This window comes from Peromyscus leucopus, chromosome 19 (genome assembly GCF_004664715.2).
Source record: "Peromyscus leucopus breed LL Stock chromosome 19, UCI_PerLeu_2.1, whole genome shotgun sequence".
In the NCBI taxonomy this organism is placed as follows: Eukaryota; Metazoa; Chordata; class Mammalia; order Rodentia; family Cricetidae; genus Peromyscus; species Peromyscus leucopus.
The window spans coordinates 41,836,530-41,853,809 of NC_051079.1; positions in this window are offsets into that span (position 1 = coordinate 41,836,530).

Sequence of the window (17,280 nt, forward strand, 5' to 3'; positions counted from 1 at the left end):
TCCACCCCCACCCCCCTGTTTTAAAAAGCTATGTGTCACATACATTCAGAAAGTAAGTATTCCAGCCCTCGTCCTACCTGGCTGTGAACACCAGACAGGCATCTAATTTTAAGAGAGCAAAGAGGAAATACTGAGTGGCTGCAGTTCAAGCTATGTATTTGCTGGGATGTGCAATCTGTGCCAGTGGGCTGCCTCTTTCCCAGAATTATATCTGATTGATCCTCTTTAAATAAATCTGGCTAGCTAACAAATAGCTCTCCCTTGCCAACATTTTCTCAATATGGTCTCCAGACTCTTTATGGTGTAAAAAAAAAAAATACCAAATAAAATTCATGAAAAGGCAACAAGAAACATATCTTACAAAATTTCTGTACAGAGTTCAAACATTGTTCCTGTGCCAGGAACACACAGCTGTGGGCCTGACGAGGCAGAACCATCTGCTAAAAGCCCCCACACTATAGATTCTTGAAGGAGGCCGAGTTGGGTAGGTGCAGCCTTTGTTGAAAACACAAAACCCATAGCTATGGAGCTTTTCTGGGGGGTGTTTTTCACTACGTTGCCATCTGTCCACTTGGATGGAACCGTCACATGAGTGTATTATAAGCACAAGACAGAACAGACAATGTGGGCAAAATACAATTGCTTGGAGAAAATGGGTGTTTGCATCTTCATGCTGGTGCAGGAGACAAGCAGACCCTGGGGCAGAGGGAGTCCTCAGAATTTGGATACTGCAAAAGCATTTGTCAAATTGTGGATATTTAAGTCATCCCATCCCAGAGCAGGCACCCTAATAGACTTAGGTCTTTTGTAGATAGAAGTATAAATGCCTATTACATTAATTAAATGATCATACATTGTTTTAATTCTCTATTATTGCCAAATTTTACTGATAAATCTTGGTAAGAACCCTTATGTAGGGACTGGAGAGATGACTCAGTGGTTAAGAGCACTGACTGCTCTGCCAGAGGACCTGGGTTCAAGTCCCAGCACCCACATGGCAGCTCACAACTGTCTGTAATTCCAGGATCCAGAACCCTCATACAGACATACATATAGGCAAAACAACAATGCACATAAAATAAAAAATAAATAAATTCTAAAAAAAAAATAGAAATAAAAAATTCCTCTTTGTAGGAAGAATGCTTATCACACCTGTTATATGTCAACGTGGCTGCCAGCCCTCAGGCTCACAGGCCGCCTGGGGGATTCTTATGTCAGTCACCTGGAGAAGAGATTCATGGCATCTCTAAGAGTACCCAGCACAGGGGGCTGATCCAATGCTCTCAGAACAAGCATCTTCTCTGATATAGAACACCTCTTTCTGAGCCAGGGACAGTGAGTGAAACTTGTAGCCCTTTTCTTGGGATCATATGCTTACATGCATGGAAGAAATACAGTCAACCACAGTGGAAATCAACTATGTGAAAATATATTTATGGGATGGTTCAAAAATACATTTGTGATATAGTAATGTGTATGCATAGATAAAAATCTCTGCTATAGCAGATCAGGCAGTTTAATGTTATAATCCTGTACTAAGTAAGGATAATAAACAACATCCTGTTTATTGCTGTTTAGTACAGTAATAAACTACTCATTAATTTTACTAGTCAAAATCACATATGCTTCTGATTCTGAGGTGACATTTTAACTATATTCAGAGTCACAGAAAACACTGAATTACAGTTAATAAAGATAAAGTTTTCTCCACATCCAAGTTCACATACCCTGAAATTCTATGCATGAACTCTTTTTGCCCTGCCAAGTTGAGACCCCTATTATCTGTGTTGGAATATTCCTTTACTAGACGTGATAACCAGGCCTCTCACTAGCCAAGTAGTAAATGAACATTCTGCATGAATATGGAAAGTGATATGATGCCAGGTTTCTGGGTCTTAAACTTTCCCTATGGAAAAGAGTGTGTGTACCTGTGCTTAAGCTCCAGGATGGTGGGGGGAGCAGAACAGAGAGAGAGAGAGGGTGGGGCCTTCCAGAGGTCACTGGAGTTTCCCTTCTGCACATCCTGCTTCCTCTCCATCTCCTCTCTCCATCACCCTGATTGCTCACATGTACCTCTGGATGGTCTTTCTTCATCTGTGAGCTCTCCCATCTCTTGCCTTTCTGGCTCTTCCTTCCTTTCTGACCTCGTCATCATCACCCATCAGCAACAGATGCACTGGTCCCTCCTGGTTCTTCAATAGTTTCAGGGTTCTTAATGAAAAAAATGCCTGGGGGTGCTTTTTCTGTTCCTTCACACCCTGTCCCTCCAAGGTCTCAAACTCAATACCTATGGAGATGAACCAGAGAACACAGACAGACTGTGTTCTCAACATATGCTCAGGGAGAATACAAGGCCTGCTCTTGTGTGGTATTTTGATTGCAATCTGACAATAATGCTTGTTTTGAATCAGAGGGCAGATCTAGCCACTAGCTGATCAAAACTAACTATTGAGGTTTTGGAGGACTGAGGAAGTAGTAAGGCGGGGCTTAATGAGTATCTCGGCCCTTTTGGAGGAAGGGAACTGAAGAGGTAGGAAGTCACTGGTGGCCGCTCTTCTGCTTCTCTGATCTTTCAGGTTCTTACCCCGATATCTGACTCTGATGTTTTATTGATAAAGAAGAATTAGATAAATGCATTATGCTCTTTTCTCCTAGGAATTCTGGCAGGCTGTACATTTTCACAAAACTTGCCTCTTCTCATTGGATAGGAGTTGTATGCATGAAGGGACTATTGAATGAAATAACCTTGTGTACCTTTGAAATGTTTCTATTCCCATAGCAATTGAGTCTGAGATACTCAAAATTTTCATACACTAATGTTGTCCTTGTGAGTTGGTTGTGGCTACGAGATTCACTGGCTGTAGGGCGGGGCAGTGAGTGGAGTTTAGGAAGCGTTGACCGCTTACCTATGTGGAATATATGAAATTTATCAGATGCTCCAGCTTCATAGAAAAGCATGATAACAGCTATCTCAATTGAAATGAATGATAAGCGGTGCTGGTTACCGTATGAAAAGGTCACGAGCCATGGCCACGCTACCTGGGAGCAAAGAGCTTTATTAGGAAGAAAGGGGTTGGGGAGAAAAAGAACCAGGCTTGGGAAAGAGCACATGTGGAGGGCAGACAGAAAGATGGCGGGGGGGAAGACGCAGAACAGAGAGAGAGGGTGGGGTCTGAGTCACGGCCCTTTAAGGTGCAGATGGGCTTGTATGACTATGCCGCACCTACATGATCACCAGCACACACTGATGACGTAACATGCAAGACCCTTTGCTTAACTCCTGAACCAAGCATGTGCAGTCATGTAGCTAGAGTGAGGGCAGAATTCTAACATCGACGGTTGTGCCTGATCTCAAGGAATGCCCCAGTCACAGGTAAATACCTGGCTAATGGTTCCTAATGTTGCTGAGGAGGTGGGATTTCAGTGCTGCTCAACACAAAACAGAAGACACCTTTTTCTTAAGTGAAATTAGTTTTCATTTGTTCTGTTACCAAACATGAGATTTCATCACTGCAAGAACTATCTCAATTATATATAAAACCACGAGGAAAACATGTTAAATCTTATCAAATTCTATGTGTAGGGATGGCCACTGTTAATTTATGAACAGCCGTCCAGATGACTGTCTGCTCATTGAAATATAGATACTGGTAATTTTATACAAGTAGATTAATTTTATATTAACATTATTGTGATTTTGACATGATTATCTTTCTGGGTCTATAAATACAGTACTCCATCATTCATTCTATTGAGGACTTGGTAGCCCATTAAGTGGAGGCATCACAATCTATTAGTTAACTCATTCGCTATTTGGGGAAATCTACCTTTGGAAGCTGAACAAACCTGGTGACATAGTATAGTACTGCCTCAGTGGTGCATATATCCTGGCATTCCTCACACTAAAGAGTGCTCACATTAGCCCAAGAGCCATTCACTGCAAGAAGCTGGCAGTGTCATGCTCTGAGACACCAGAGTTCACACATTAAAGGCGAAATTGAATCAACAGATGGAGCCTAGAAGAATTACCAAGGCACTCAGTGCAACTGGGAAAATTGCCCCTCTTATTTCATGTAGCAGAAAAAGGACTAAACAACTCCATAAAAGAGATGCCCAACTCGGTGACACAGATGATGGAAGCCACCCATCATCAGGTACGTGTTCTCAGTATTCCCTAACAAGAATGGCACATAGGGTCACATGTTCCAAGTTCCTGCCTATCCCACTGTGTATTAAAGTTCTCTAGAGGAACAGAACTGATAGACTGAATACATATTAAATGGGGCATTATCTACTTGGCAGTCCATTAGTGGTCGTCTTATGCTAATGAAGCTGAGAACTGGGGTAGTGGCTCAGTCCATGGGGTTGGATGACTCAGCAGTCCCAAGCTGGTGCTGGGTCATCCAGCCTGAAGGATTCCTGGAAAACTATTGGTCTTCAGTTCTGAGGAAGCCGGGTTTCAGTGTCAGCAGTGACCAGAACAGCAAGACATGAATATGATAGAAGGACTCACCAGGAAGATGTTAAAATGAGCAAGCAAACAGTACAATCTTGAACCTCAGTATACCCTGGCTGCCCATCAGAAGGTACTTCCTACATTTAAGATGGGTATTCCCACCTCAGTCAACCACAGCAAGAAAATCCCTCAGAGGCAAGGCCAGAGACAAACCTATTCTAGATTATCTCTCACAAGGGTGCTTAGAGGCTTGCTTTGCATTTTTTTTATTAAATTTTTTTCATTTATTTTACATACCAACTGTGGTTTCTCCTCCCTCTTCTCCTCTGTTTCCTTCCCCTACCATCCAACAAGCCCCCTCCCCACCCACTCCTCCTCAGTGGCTTGCTTTATGAGAGGTTCTATATCCTGTCAAGTTGCAGTTCAATATTAACCATCACATCCAGGCATCACCAAAATAGAAGGCGGCTATGCCAGCATCCACAGGACCCTCACAGCATCCTTCATCTGGTACACAGAGTTAGGCCAGTCTCAGGGTGGGAGGATTTGTCATCTTTAAGTAATCAGTGTCCCATATGAAGAAGGGGGAACTAGAACCACCCAGGTTCTCAGTTTTAGAGGTGAAGAGCCTATGCTACATAGCTGCATGTAGATTAAATGCAAGGCTAGATGAATAAATGTGGATGACATCTAATTGGGTTTGTATGTGGTCTGACACTGAAGAATGAGTAGGAATCAAGAGAATGATCACAATAGTCTGCTCACTTCCAGGAAATCCTGATGGGGGACAAAGTTTGTGACCCTCCCTGTAGGAATGCAGCTGTATGCAGTGCTTCCCTTTGAACTCTGTTCTACTAGACATCAATTAGTACTTTGATGTAGTGGAAACCTTCCTTGGAGCCACATCTAGTGCCATTCACTGGAGAGATGCCCTTTAAGCTGTTAGGACCTCTAAATGTAGATAGACACAACAAAACTATTGCTCTGTCTCACAAGCCTGTTGTAAAGGTCACTCAAAAACACTGAATCCTCTAAAGAGATATTAAAATATGTTCCCATCTTAGAAATGCCAAGATGAATGTCCATATTACCTAGATAAGACATGTAGCAGATACAGTATCCACCTGCATTTTATGATATTTACGCATGTACAGGGTATTTACATATTTCAGCGTAGTTACACAGATTCATGGTATTACATGGCACTTACTTAGGGAATTGGGCTAGGTCCTAGAGAAAAGAAAAGAAAAATACAACTTTCATACTCATGGACTTTGTGACTTTAGCTGGAGTTTAGTGGGAGGGAAGAGGGGAGTGTGGCAGGAGACAGAGAAAAGAGTGAGGTAATTTGCCCACCATTACAAACACAGTATGGCATTCAAAACAGACCCAGGAGTGATAGATTCCATTAAGCATGCTCATCTGAGCACAGAACATTCTAGATCCCCTTGAACTGCTCCACACAGTTGCTGGCCCAGAAGATGCTATTTTAACTGGCCAAGAAACACAGAATCTTAGAGGTCACAGAAGCCACCTTTGACCTTGTACAGACCATTCAAGAAGAAAATACTGTTTATACTGAGTAGCAGAAATGACTCCATCCTTGCTCACAGATAGTGTTAGCTTGAATGTGTCTCTAAATAGTCTCTCGGAGTTGAGAAGAATCTGTCCACTGTCCATTTGTTCATTTCACTCTGAGCAAACCCTGGCATCCTGTTGCCAGAAATATCTCATCCTTCTGGTCTCATCCCCACGTTGTCTGCAGGTGCCTTCAGCCACCAAAAGAAACCCTCCACAGCATGAGGGCAATGTGCTATGCTGAGTATTTGGCAATGGCTGCTGCCTGGTCTGTTTAGCACACGCATTTGGGAGCTTTCCAAACAGATGCATACACATCTTCACTTTCTTGGCAGGAGGGCTGAGAATTTAAGGATTCTTGTGGGGAATTTATGCTGTTCTGAAAACTTAACCCATCACGCACACCACATAAAAGAGCGTCTATTACAGACACGACCTTTGCCTCCTTCTCTCTCTGTTGTCTGGCCTCTCATGTCTTTGATGCCTTTTATTAAAGCGTTAGCCACTTTTCTCTATGGACGGGTGGTTTTTGCTGTCCTGAGCTCTCTGGGGTCTATTTTATTTTCAACAATGATTTCCATTTCATCCGAATCTATTGTTGTGGCCAGAGACGTGCTTCTTTATTCAGAAAGTGCTATCAGTAGGGATGGAGGAAAAAGTGTCTGAAAGCCATTTGGGGGCAATTTAGCAAAATGGGGATAGATAAATGAGAGTAGCCTATGATTTTATTACCTTGAGCTACATGCTAACAAGGACAAACTAGTAAGTCCTCCCAACAGCCAGAGAGCGGTGTAGTGATTGGAAGCCTGATTGGAAAACTCGAAACAATAATTCTCATTCCTCAGAGTCACTCAATCCCCACATGATCAGAAAGAACAAAGAAAGCCTTGCATATAAGGAAGATTTTATAATTTCATATCTGCCTGTATTTGTCTGGGCTAAATACAGCCAAGAGCTTTTTAATATTCTCCCCAAAGGATACTTGGAAAACTCACCAAATAGGAATTACTCCATAAAAAGCAGAGATACAGCGCTCTGCAAACAGTGTTTTCTTAGGCTGTATGATAAAACAAACACATGAAGAAAATGAAATGGTTGTCGGAGAATAAGAAAGTCACTCAGCCTCCTTTATATGACATTGTAAGTGATTTTAATAACAGTTGGCCAGATCCTTCTTTGACAAACACACTCATCGAGGGAAGGAGTCCCACCCCCTCCATCTGCCCAGGTCGTCCAGGTTTTGTTTTGAGTTTGTGTCCTTCGGCTGTGCTTTTACAGGTTTTCCAATCCCTTCCTTCCTTTCCTCTCTCACCTCTGTAACCTGATCTTACCTGACATGGACTCCTCCCGAATCTTTCCCCACTGCTTCCAGCCTTGGCAGACAGGCACAGGCGGTTAAGACATCTGCAGGGACTCACCTAGTCTATTCTTCAGCTCAGCAGGGTGCCCTAAAGAAAGATTCTCAAGCAGGGTCTGACAGAATCCTTACAACTTGGGAGTTTATTTTTTTTTCCTTCTTTACGATAACTGCTTCTCCAGGAGATCACAAAGACACCGAAACCCCCTGCCTCCACTTCCCTCCTGGCACCCAGCACTGGGGATTGATGATCAGCTGAGACTAGGGGACCCCCCACGGAGAATTGCTTGAAAGGCCTTGTAAAACAAAGGAAGTGTCTCCAAGCAGTTTATCTGCATTAGCAGCACTTGATTCTAGAGAGGCTAGTGCACCAACAACTCCCCCAGAAGAATAACAGTGGCTGAGAACACACTTCCAACTGTGAAGCAATTAGAGTACTGTGGAATGGCTGATTGCTTGCGTGTGGTCCCCTTAGTTCCCTGGTGGAGCATGCTTATAGTTCTGCAATTGGATAAAATGGATTGGAACGAGTGCTGCCGCCATATAGAACCGCCAGCTGTTCTACTGTTAATAAAGACACTCTTTAGCTATTAATACACCCCATTCTTCCACGTTGTGCCCATTCAGACAGAGTATCTTTGTTTTTGCAGGGGGCGTGACTGCACCTGTTCGTGATTGGAGAATCTGTGGCCTGTGGGGGACCCCTGGTTACTACTCCACAGCAATTGCAGCTTTCCAGGCGGTATCTGCTTCTAAACGAAACGGGGACATCAGAAAGTGGGGCTAAAATTTTTTTTAAAAGGAGGGGGGGAATGGAGCTGTGGATGAAACTGAGCTATCATTTCTTCAAATGGTGTTTTGGGTAATCACATTCTGGCCTATTGGGCAAGCTTATCATTGAAACTCGCTTAGCATTTACTTGTAAACAAGTTCAGTGTGACTAATGATTTCCCTGGGTGCGAAGGCTTGTGAATTCTACAAGGTGGCAGGAGTGGGTGACAAATGCCACCTCAGGCTGAGTCCCTATCGGGAGAAGCCCCTTACCAAACAAGGAGAGCATTTATTTCTTCTGACCAGCAAATGCAATGCTAGGCTCTTTGGCGTGGCACTGTCGAGGAACTTATAATAATTGGGAGACGTAAATATATTCAGGAGAGAAAACAAGCCCACTTGACCCAAGCTGTTTACGTTCACCCATTGCTGTGTGGACAGAAACCACGTTGAATGGGATCTAGGCCCCAATTGCAAGTAGAGCCACAAGCGGACACCATCCGTTGGAGCACATTTTTCCAGCTCTTACGAAGATGCAGCCCAGTTGCTGAGGACACCATCATGACCACAGCCACTGCCCAAGTCAATACAAGCAGAGGACAGAGGGTGTGACTGTTCTCTCGAGCCAAGTGTAGCTCAGGCCTGAGCTGGGGCCCACAAGGCCACAGGCAAGCAGCTTTTTCATGAATTCATACCACGAACATTGGGCACCAGATGTAGCAGGAATCTTAAAGAGTCTTATTAATAAGAACGAACCTGGGGCCAGTTATTGGGGTGAACACTGGAAGATCAGAGAGACAGAGCAAGCCACAGCTGTTGTGGTGGCACACGCCAGTAGGATTTACTGAAGGAGATAGAGGCAGGAGGATCCGGAGTTTGAGGCCGGCCTAGGAGGCTTCCTAAGGAGAAGCTTCAGCCTGGGCCGAGCCACAAACGTTTTCAGTGGGACCATGGAGGCAGCAGCTGCTGCTCCAAGTTGCTGGCTCCTTCTCATCATGTTGGTGACTGCAGTGATGCTGCTACCTGGGATGAAGAGCTTACTGCTGTTTGTTCAGAGAAGAAATGCCCGGACCATTGTGTTACAAGAAAGCATCCATAAAGGTCAGTTTGAAAAAATTTGGCAAGACAAATGGTGAGGAAAAATTGCTGTGAAGATTTTTTCTTTTAGGGAAGAATGTTCATGGTTCTGAGAGACAGACATTTATCAGACTGTGATTGCTCCAAACCACAGAGGAGGCACATACAACACACACACACACACACACACACACACACACACACACACACACACAAAATCTGCAGGGAACCATGACCACGCCTAACAGCAACATTGAAATCTTCAAAAGGAAGATGGGACTGGACTATGGTAAAGCCATTAAGCTGATTAACATCACGAAAAGATCGACTTTGAACTACAAAGTGTTCAGGACAATTTTGAAATGGCTAGCTGAGATGATCCAGCCTGACAGACTACTTGAACAAGGACTTGAAACAAGCCCTGCACTTTCTCATTATGCAGCGACTGGACAAATGATACAGGACTTGACAATTAACCCAAAATTTTTCTTTTCAAGATTCCCTAAAGATATCTTCACCCCTAGAAAGAAAAAAGAAACAGAGACTATAGATATGAGATAGATCATCAAATCTACTCTGAGAAGAAAGATAAAGAAATAATAGGATGAATGGGTAGATCACTGAATCTACACTAAAAAGAAAAAGAGGAAGATATAAAAATGACAAAAGGTAGATTACTGAATCTATTATGAAAAGAAAAAAATACTTTTAAAAAGGAACTACTTGTTTTAAATAAGACAAGTAATGAAATTTTTGTCTGAGTTTATCAAATGTTACTGAACTGGACATTGTTAATATATATAATGGAGTTTTTTGTCTGAATCTGTCAAATGTTAATGGACTAGACATTGTTAATGTAATCTTGACTGTGTATATTGTATATACTTATTGGATATAATTTTTCTTGTATTAGTTATAAGCTTTTTTAAATTTTAGACAAAAAGAGAGGAAATGTGGTGGTATTGTGTTCCCCAAAATATTGTGTACCCTAATAAACTTATCTGGGGTCAGAGACAGAACAGCCACAATATTAAACATAAAGATTAGCACATACCTTTAATCCTAGCATTCCAGAGGCAGAAATCCATGTGTTCAAGGATACAGCCAAACATGGCGACTCACACCTTTAATCCCAGAAAGTGAGCCTTTAATCCCAGGGAGTGATGGCAGATAGTAGAAAGGTATATAAAGCGTGAGGACCAGGAACTAGAAGCGTTTGGCTGGTTAAGCATTTGACTGGTTAAGCTTTTAGGTTTTGAGCAGCACAGTTCAGCTGAGAGCCATTCGGATATGAGGACATAGAGACTCCCAGTCAGAGGAAACAAGACCAGCTGAGAAGTTGGCCAGGTGAGGTAGCTGTGGCTTGTTCTGTCTCTCTGATCTTCCAGTGTTCACCCCAATAACTGGCCCCAGGTTTGTTCTTATTAATAAGACTCTTTAAGATTCCTGCTACAAGAAGGAAACAGAAAAGAGACATTCACAGTAGTTATCAGTGACCTATGGCAAGCAGGTGCTCGTGGGAGTATTTGTCTGCTACAGCGGCCATAACAAAGTGCCACAGACTTGGGAGATTAAACCAGTTCTTTCTGTCTGCTCTAAAATTGGGAATGTCCAAGATCAAGGGGTGGGTAGGGTAGGCTTTGTTTTGAGACTTCTTTTCCGTCTTGCAGGCAGTTGCTTTTCACTGTGTCCTCACATGGTGATTCATCCATCTGTGCATATGTTTCTTAGTTAATCGTCATGAATCTTGAGGTGGGGTGTTCAGCTGGTAGAGTACTTACCTAACAGGCATGAAGTCCTGGGTGTATCCCAGCACTGCATACACTGGGCCCCATAATCCATGCCTGTAATAACAACACTTGGGAGGTGAGGGCAGGAAGATCAAAAGCTCAAGGTCATCCTCAGCCACTACATAATGAGTTGCCAGCCTGGGTTACTTAAGACTCCTTTGCTCTCCGTTCTTTCTTCCTCTCTTTCTCTTAACACGCGCGCGCGCGCACACACACACACACACACACACACGCATTCTAACCAAATCCTAGGCCTTCTCCATGTGTCTGTATGAGATGCCATGACCCCTTCTCCGAGGACATGTAAGTAGTAAATGCTCTTTTCAATAAAAATTGAATTCCCACAGGTACATTGTGTCGAGGAACACAGGAATCACTGTGACCAGTGACATCATAGCTCCGAACCCCCACCTATGGGTGCCTAGGATCAGAAGTTGGGGAAGAGCAATGTGACTTCTCAAGACATGGTTCTGTCAGGGGACCAAAACGGAAGCTGAGGCTCAGCTGGGTCTCTCTGAAGAGTCCTGGGCAACCACGGGAGCAGAGTGGAGCTAAGCTCCACCATAAAAGGAACTGCTTTAGCCTACCCAGGACCCTGGTATCTGCAGAATTCTCCAGCAGCATCCACAACTACCTCACACCAGAGGTTCAGAAGCCTGAGCATTTCCTGCCACGGACCTTTGAAATGTCCAGTGATTGGAAATAATCATTGTCCCCCACCCCCATCTCTGTCTTGGGTCTTCTACTCAGAAAGCTGAAAGGATCAGAACTGGGTGGTACATGGAAGGGATGAGGCAAAGCCACACCACCCTCTCTGTTCTTTGAAATTCCTACAAACCGTCCCAGAACTCTACAGATGGGGGAGTTAAACCTTGATCTGAGCTGGAGCTTAGGGACTCCAGTTACAGCTACAGTCATCAGATGACAATTTGGTAGTCAGAGTCATGAGAAAGTTGTTCAGCTTACCAATCAAAAGAGGAAAGGGACTTCTGAAAAAGTTAAAAGGGGCTGGAGAGATGGCTCAGCAGTTAAGAGCACTGGCTGCTCTTCCAGAGGTCTTGAGTTCGATTCCCAGCATCCATGTGGTGGCTCACAACCACCTATAGTGGGATCTGATGCCCTCTTCCACCATAAAGGTACACATGCAGATACAGCACTCATATACACAAAATAAATAAATAAAATCTTGGGGCTGGAGAGATGGCTCAGTGGTTAAGAGCACTGGTTGTTCTTCCAGAGGTCCTGACTTCAATTCCCAGCAACCACATGGTGGCTCACAACCATCTGCAATGAGATCTGGTGCCCTCTTCTGGCCTGTAGGCATCCATAAGGACAGAACACTGTATACATAATAAATACATCTTTTAAAAAAAGAAAGCAAGAAAAAGAAAAAATTAAAAGGCAATAGTAACCAGAAAGAGGCTGTAACTTAATACCATTTTCTAGTACCCTTACCTTGGTATGCAGCCCACTTCTTTCGGTGGATGATATATATACAGCTTATTTGGGAAAGCACAAAAGAAGCCGCGTAGTTACTTCTGCAAAGTCAACCCTTACTACAAATGTGTGGGATAGTAAGGAAAATTTCCCCTTTTGCTTTAGAAAAGTCACACAAAGTACAAGTAGAATGTATGTCTTTTTAAAGTACTCAGCAGCTCCAACCCACCACAGAGACAGAGAACGGGCTATCACAGACAGGGTGGCTCATCCTCACAGCACACTCTTTCGGTGTTTGCCTATTCCTAAGCCTGGATTTGGATGCTCCAATTACAGACAGGAGTTCCTGTGTGGACTGATTTTAGTAAACACTCTTCCTTTCAAGTTTAACCCAGTTTCCTACATTTTCATTTCCTGTTGAATTCATTCACGCTGTTTCCAAAAGGGTTGCCAAATATTTCTTTTAAGATCCATCTTACACTGGGAATTGAGAGATCCAGGTTTGGTTCCCTTTTTGTCAAGACCATGCTGAAGATATTTTTAGACCCTCAGTCTGTGGATTACCTCCAACACCAACCCTTTGTGGCCTTAAAGGGGTTGTTTTCTTGCCTCCTAATTTAATGTACATCACTTTGTGTTTATACCTAATTGCTTATATGTCTGTGTGTGTATGTGTGTGTGTGTGTGTGTGTGTGTGTGTGTGTGTGTGTGTATGTGCGTGTGTGCTGAAGTGCTAATATTATGGTCCTATTTCTCTTTGGATCCCCAGTGTTTATTATGTATTAATAGTTTATCAAATACACTGGAAGTATAAATTGATAATCAATACAAGACGTGTCTATTTGAATTCATTTCTCCTCCTGCCATCTAACACTCACAGTGCAGTAACCACGGATGGGCAGAACATAGAAGATTTGCTCTCCTGGGTCTAGAACCATCATCTTCAGATGAAGCTTTCCTCTGACTATCAGTCTTCCAACAGCCAGGTTCTGCCTTTTGTTACATTTTTTCAGGTTCCCACTCTCATAATTGAGCCTCATCTAATACAAAGAAAGAGAATTGTAGGACAGGTGGTGGTGGCGCACACTTTTAATCCCAGCACTTGGGAGGCAGAGGCAGGTGGATCTCTGAGTTCAAGGCCAGCTTGGTCTACAGAGCCAGGACAGCCAGGGCTACACAGAGAAAGCTTGTCTTGAAAAAAAAAAAAACAAGATGAGAGAGAGAGAGAGAGAGAGAGAGAGAGAGAGAGAGAGAGAGAGAGAGAGAAATGGAAAGAATTAGTGAGAGAATGGCATCCATCCAATCCCTCTATTGCAGCAGGCAGGACACTACTGCTCTCCTAGAGATGAATGTAGCTAACAAGTGCTCACGTCTTCTTGTATTGGGGTATCAGAGTTCTTTTAATCCACATGCTGTACAGTACCTGTCTCCGAACCTTCGAGTTCTCATACATGAGCCATGATAACTGGTGATCACAACACCTGCAACAAGGGCTGAACTGTCCATGGTACAAAAGACCTAGAAGTGGGAGGTAGATGCCATGAAGAATTCATTTGTATTGCCTAAAACACATAATATAGAGCTTGGAAATTTATCAACCATTCAATAAATCCTTATTTCGAGAGGAGGAATGGAGAATATATGATTTAGAATTTTTCCCATAGAAAGAAACTAAAAATCCACACTAAACTGCCTGAGATATTGAGATGGTTTATCAGACCATAGAAATAAAAAATAGAGGAGGTCTAGAACTCAGAGGATTTGCTGGTTCCACTGTTCGGTCTATGGGTTTCTGTCACCTCTGCCGTCCTGAACAGCATCTTTCTCCTTGTGTTTTCAATCCACTTAGAAGCAAATGGCTTCATCAGTGTCCAATCCTGTTTTTATATACATCACCATCTGGGGAAAGAAAAACACCATTTAAACATGGAAAATTAATGTTATTTTTCTATCAGTAGCTAGGAGAAGGGCAGTGAGAGCACTGAAACCAGCTACACCAATTACAGTCCATTCTTGTCAAGGGGTGACTTCTGATCTCCCCTAACAACCAATGGGGAAATTTCTAATGTTGGGGGTGGAGGATGAACGCCAAAAGGTATCTCCAGTATTCTACAGAGAGGAAAGGAGGGGAGGAGGGAAGGATGGAGAGAAGAAAGGGGGAGAAGTGGAATAGAGGAAGAAGGAAGAAAGAAAAAATCAGGGAAGGAGGAAAGGAAAAATGGAGAAAGAAAAGCTGGTTTGTTGTTGTACCCAAACCCTGGGTTATTTAAAACACAAGGAAGATAAACTATACTTAGGACAGATGAATGGTCAATGAATGAAACATCAATGAGCCATCCTGAAATAGACTCTGAGATTCTTTAACACTATTTCTCTGGCTTATTCTATAGTTGATTAAAATAAAGCTAGTTTGACATGTACAGAAGCAAAGTGATTGATGATGGTCTACAAAGATGATGTTAGAGACAGATCTTACACATTCAGGGCTACTTCACTCGTGTCTAGAACATCCCCACTTTCTCTATTGCTTTATTTTATTTTGTATTTAAATAAAGAGTAATAGGATCTTACTCAGCATCATAGACTAGCCTTGACCTTGTGGTCTTCCTGCCTCAGCTTTTGAAGCCCAGATTTTTATAAATGTGTACCACCATGTTTGGCTTTGTTCCTGTCTAGAGCATATACAAACATGGATCCAGTGGTATGAAACTTCAAGAGAACAAAACAGGCTGGAAAAATGGAATAAATATTGAAAGTGAGAAGAATATAGCATCAGAAGATTCAAGTTCAAATTTATTTTTCCAAATATTATACAGATTTGCTCACAGCACATAACTGTCTATGAAATACATTGCCTATAAAATAGAGAAACTAACTACCTCAGGGTGCTATTGAAAAGACTAACCAGCTATAATAAATACTTTATAAGCATAAACTTCATTACCCCTTGAGTTTCTGTTAAGGAACTGCCTTTAGACGAATTGTGGAACACCCAGTTTCAGTTATCAGCTGCAGATACAGCATCTGACCAGATCCCAAAAGCTCCTGATACTTTACTCAACGTTTGGCAGTTCTCATGACCAGCTCTGAAGTCTACTATGTTCTTTTCTGTGCCTAGCTTTCCTACAACAAATATTTGTTCTCTTTCTATGTAGCCATTGCCTCTGATGGACCAGGTGAATGAGAGAGCCAGGAAAGCAGAGATGAGAAGAGAGGAGAGATGGGCATTTAGATGAATTACTCACAAGAGGGTACATTGCCACTACAGATGGATAGTATGGGATTTTTGCCTATGAATCTCTGTTGGGAAAATCAACTGAGGAGGTCTTGCCTTTGTCCTTTTCTCTCACCCAATCTCAGTTGTTATTGTTTAACACAATATGTTAATCTGAAAGAAGCACTAAACTTTTAAGATTAGTTACTGTTCCAGTGCTTAGTCTCATAATGTTCTAGCACCACTCTCAGGAATACCCATCATTCCAAATTTGAATTCTTTCAGTTCTGTGAACAAATCCTTAACTTCTCTGTTGATGAGCAAGCTAGCCAGACAATCATCACATTGATATCTAGTTGCTTATAGTCCCTTGTGTTGTTTGATTTTGCTCTTTTGGAGGCCCACTACCCAGCTCCCAAATAAATTATAAATGGGGGTTTATTCTTATTTATAAATGTCCAGCCTTAGCTTGGCTTGTTTCTTGCTAGCTTTTCTTAAGTTACCCTGTCTACCTTTTGCCTCTGGGCTTTTACCTTTCTCTAAACCTTTTGTATACCTTTCTTTCTTACTCCATATCTAGCTGTGTAGCTGGGTGACTGGCTCCGGGGTCCTCCTCCTTCTCTAGCTTCTTTTTTCTTTTTTCTTTCAGATTTCTTCTTCAATATATTCTCTCTGCCTGCAGCCATGCCTCTCCTTTCTCCCGCCTTGCTATTGACTATTCAGTTCTTTATTAGACCATTATGTGTTTTAGACAAGCAAAGTACCACGGCTTCACAGTAAACAAATGCAACATAAACAAAAGCAACACACCTTAAAATAATATTCTACAACACCCTTGATGAGCCTGAATGAACATGCAGTTATTCATTTCAACTATATACGCTCTCAGTTTTTCAAATTTTGTGAATCTACTTATTAAGGCCCAAATCAGTTACTTTTAATGGCATCCCAATACCTTTACAAATATCTTCCTAAATTTCTACCATATGATAAATAGGCTTCTTTAATTTATTTTCTCTTTAATTGATTTAGATGACTATGGCATAATATGACAATGGATACTTCTGGGACTAAGTTCAAAGACATGAAAGTACAGTGTAGGCAACAATCTGAGATTTAGTTCTAATTTTCTCTGAGGGAAAGAAATATTCACTCTGTCCATCTGGTGCATTGTGTAGAACTGGAGTGATACAGTAGATAAATAATGAGTTACAGTCAGTTAGTTAACAAAACAAAGCACAGGCCATTCATTCCAAGGCAAGGAATACTCAAGACAAACTGATCTGAAAATAATGGGTGGCAAAGTGGCATTAAACTAGCAGTTTCTCAAATGTTTTATATAGACCCTTTCTTGTTAAGAAGGTAAAAAAGGGAAAGATTGTGTTGTCAATAAATACACACAAAGTGATGGTGAGTTGTCTTGCAATTAAAGCAAATAAATAATACTAGTTGACTTATCACCTGTATCTGACTCCAACACTCGATATGCTTACAAACATCCAAAATTTACAAAACATTACATTAGATACACCATTCTCTTCCATAAAGGCATCCTTGGATCTTATAATAGCAGCATTATGCTGTGATTGTGAAGACATAT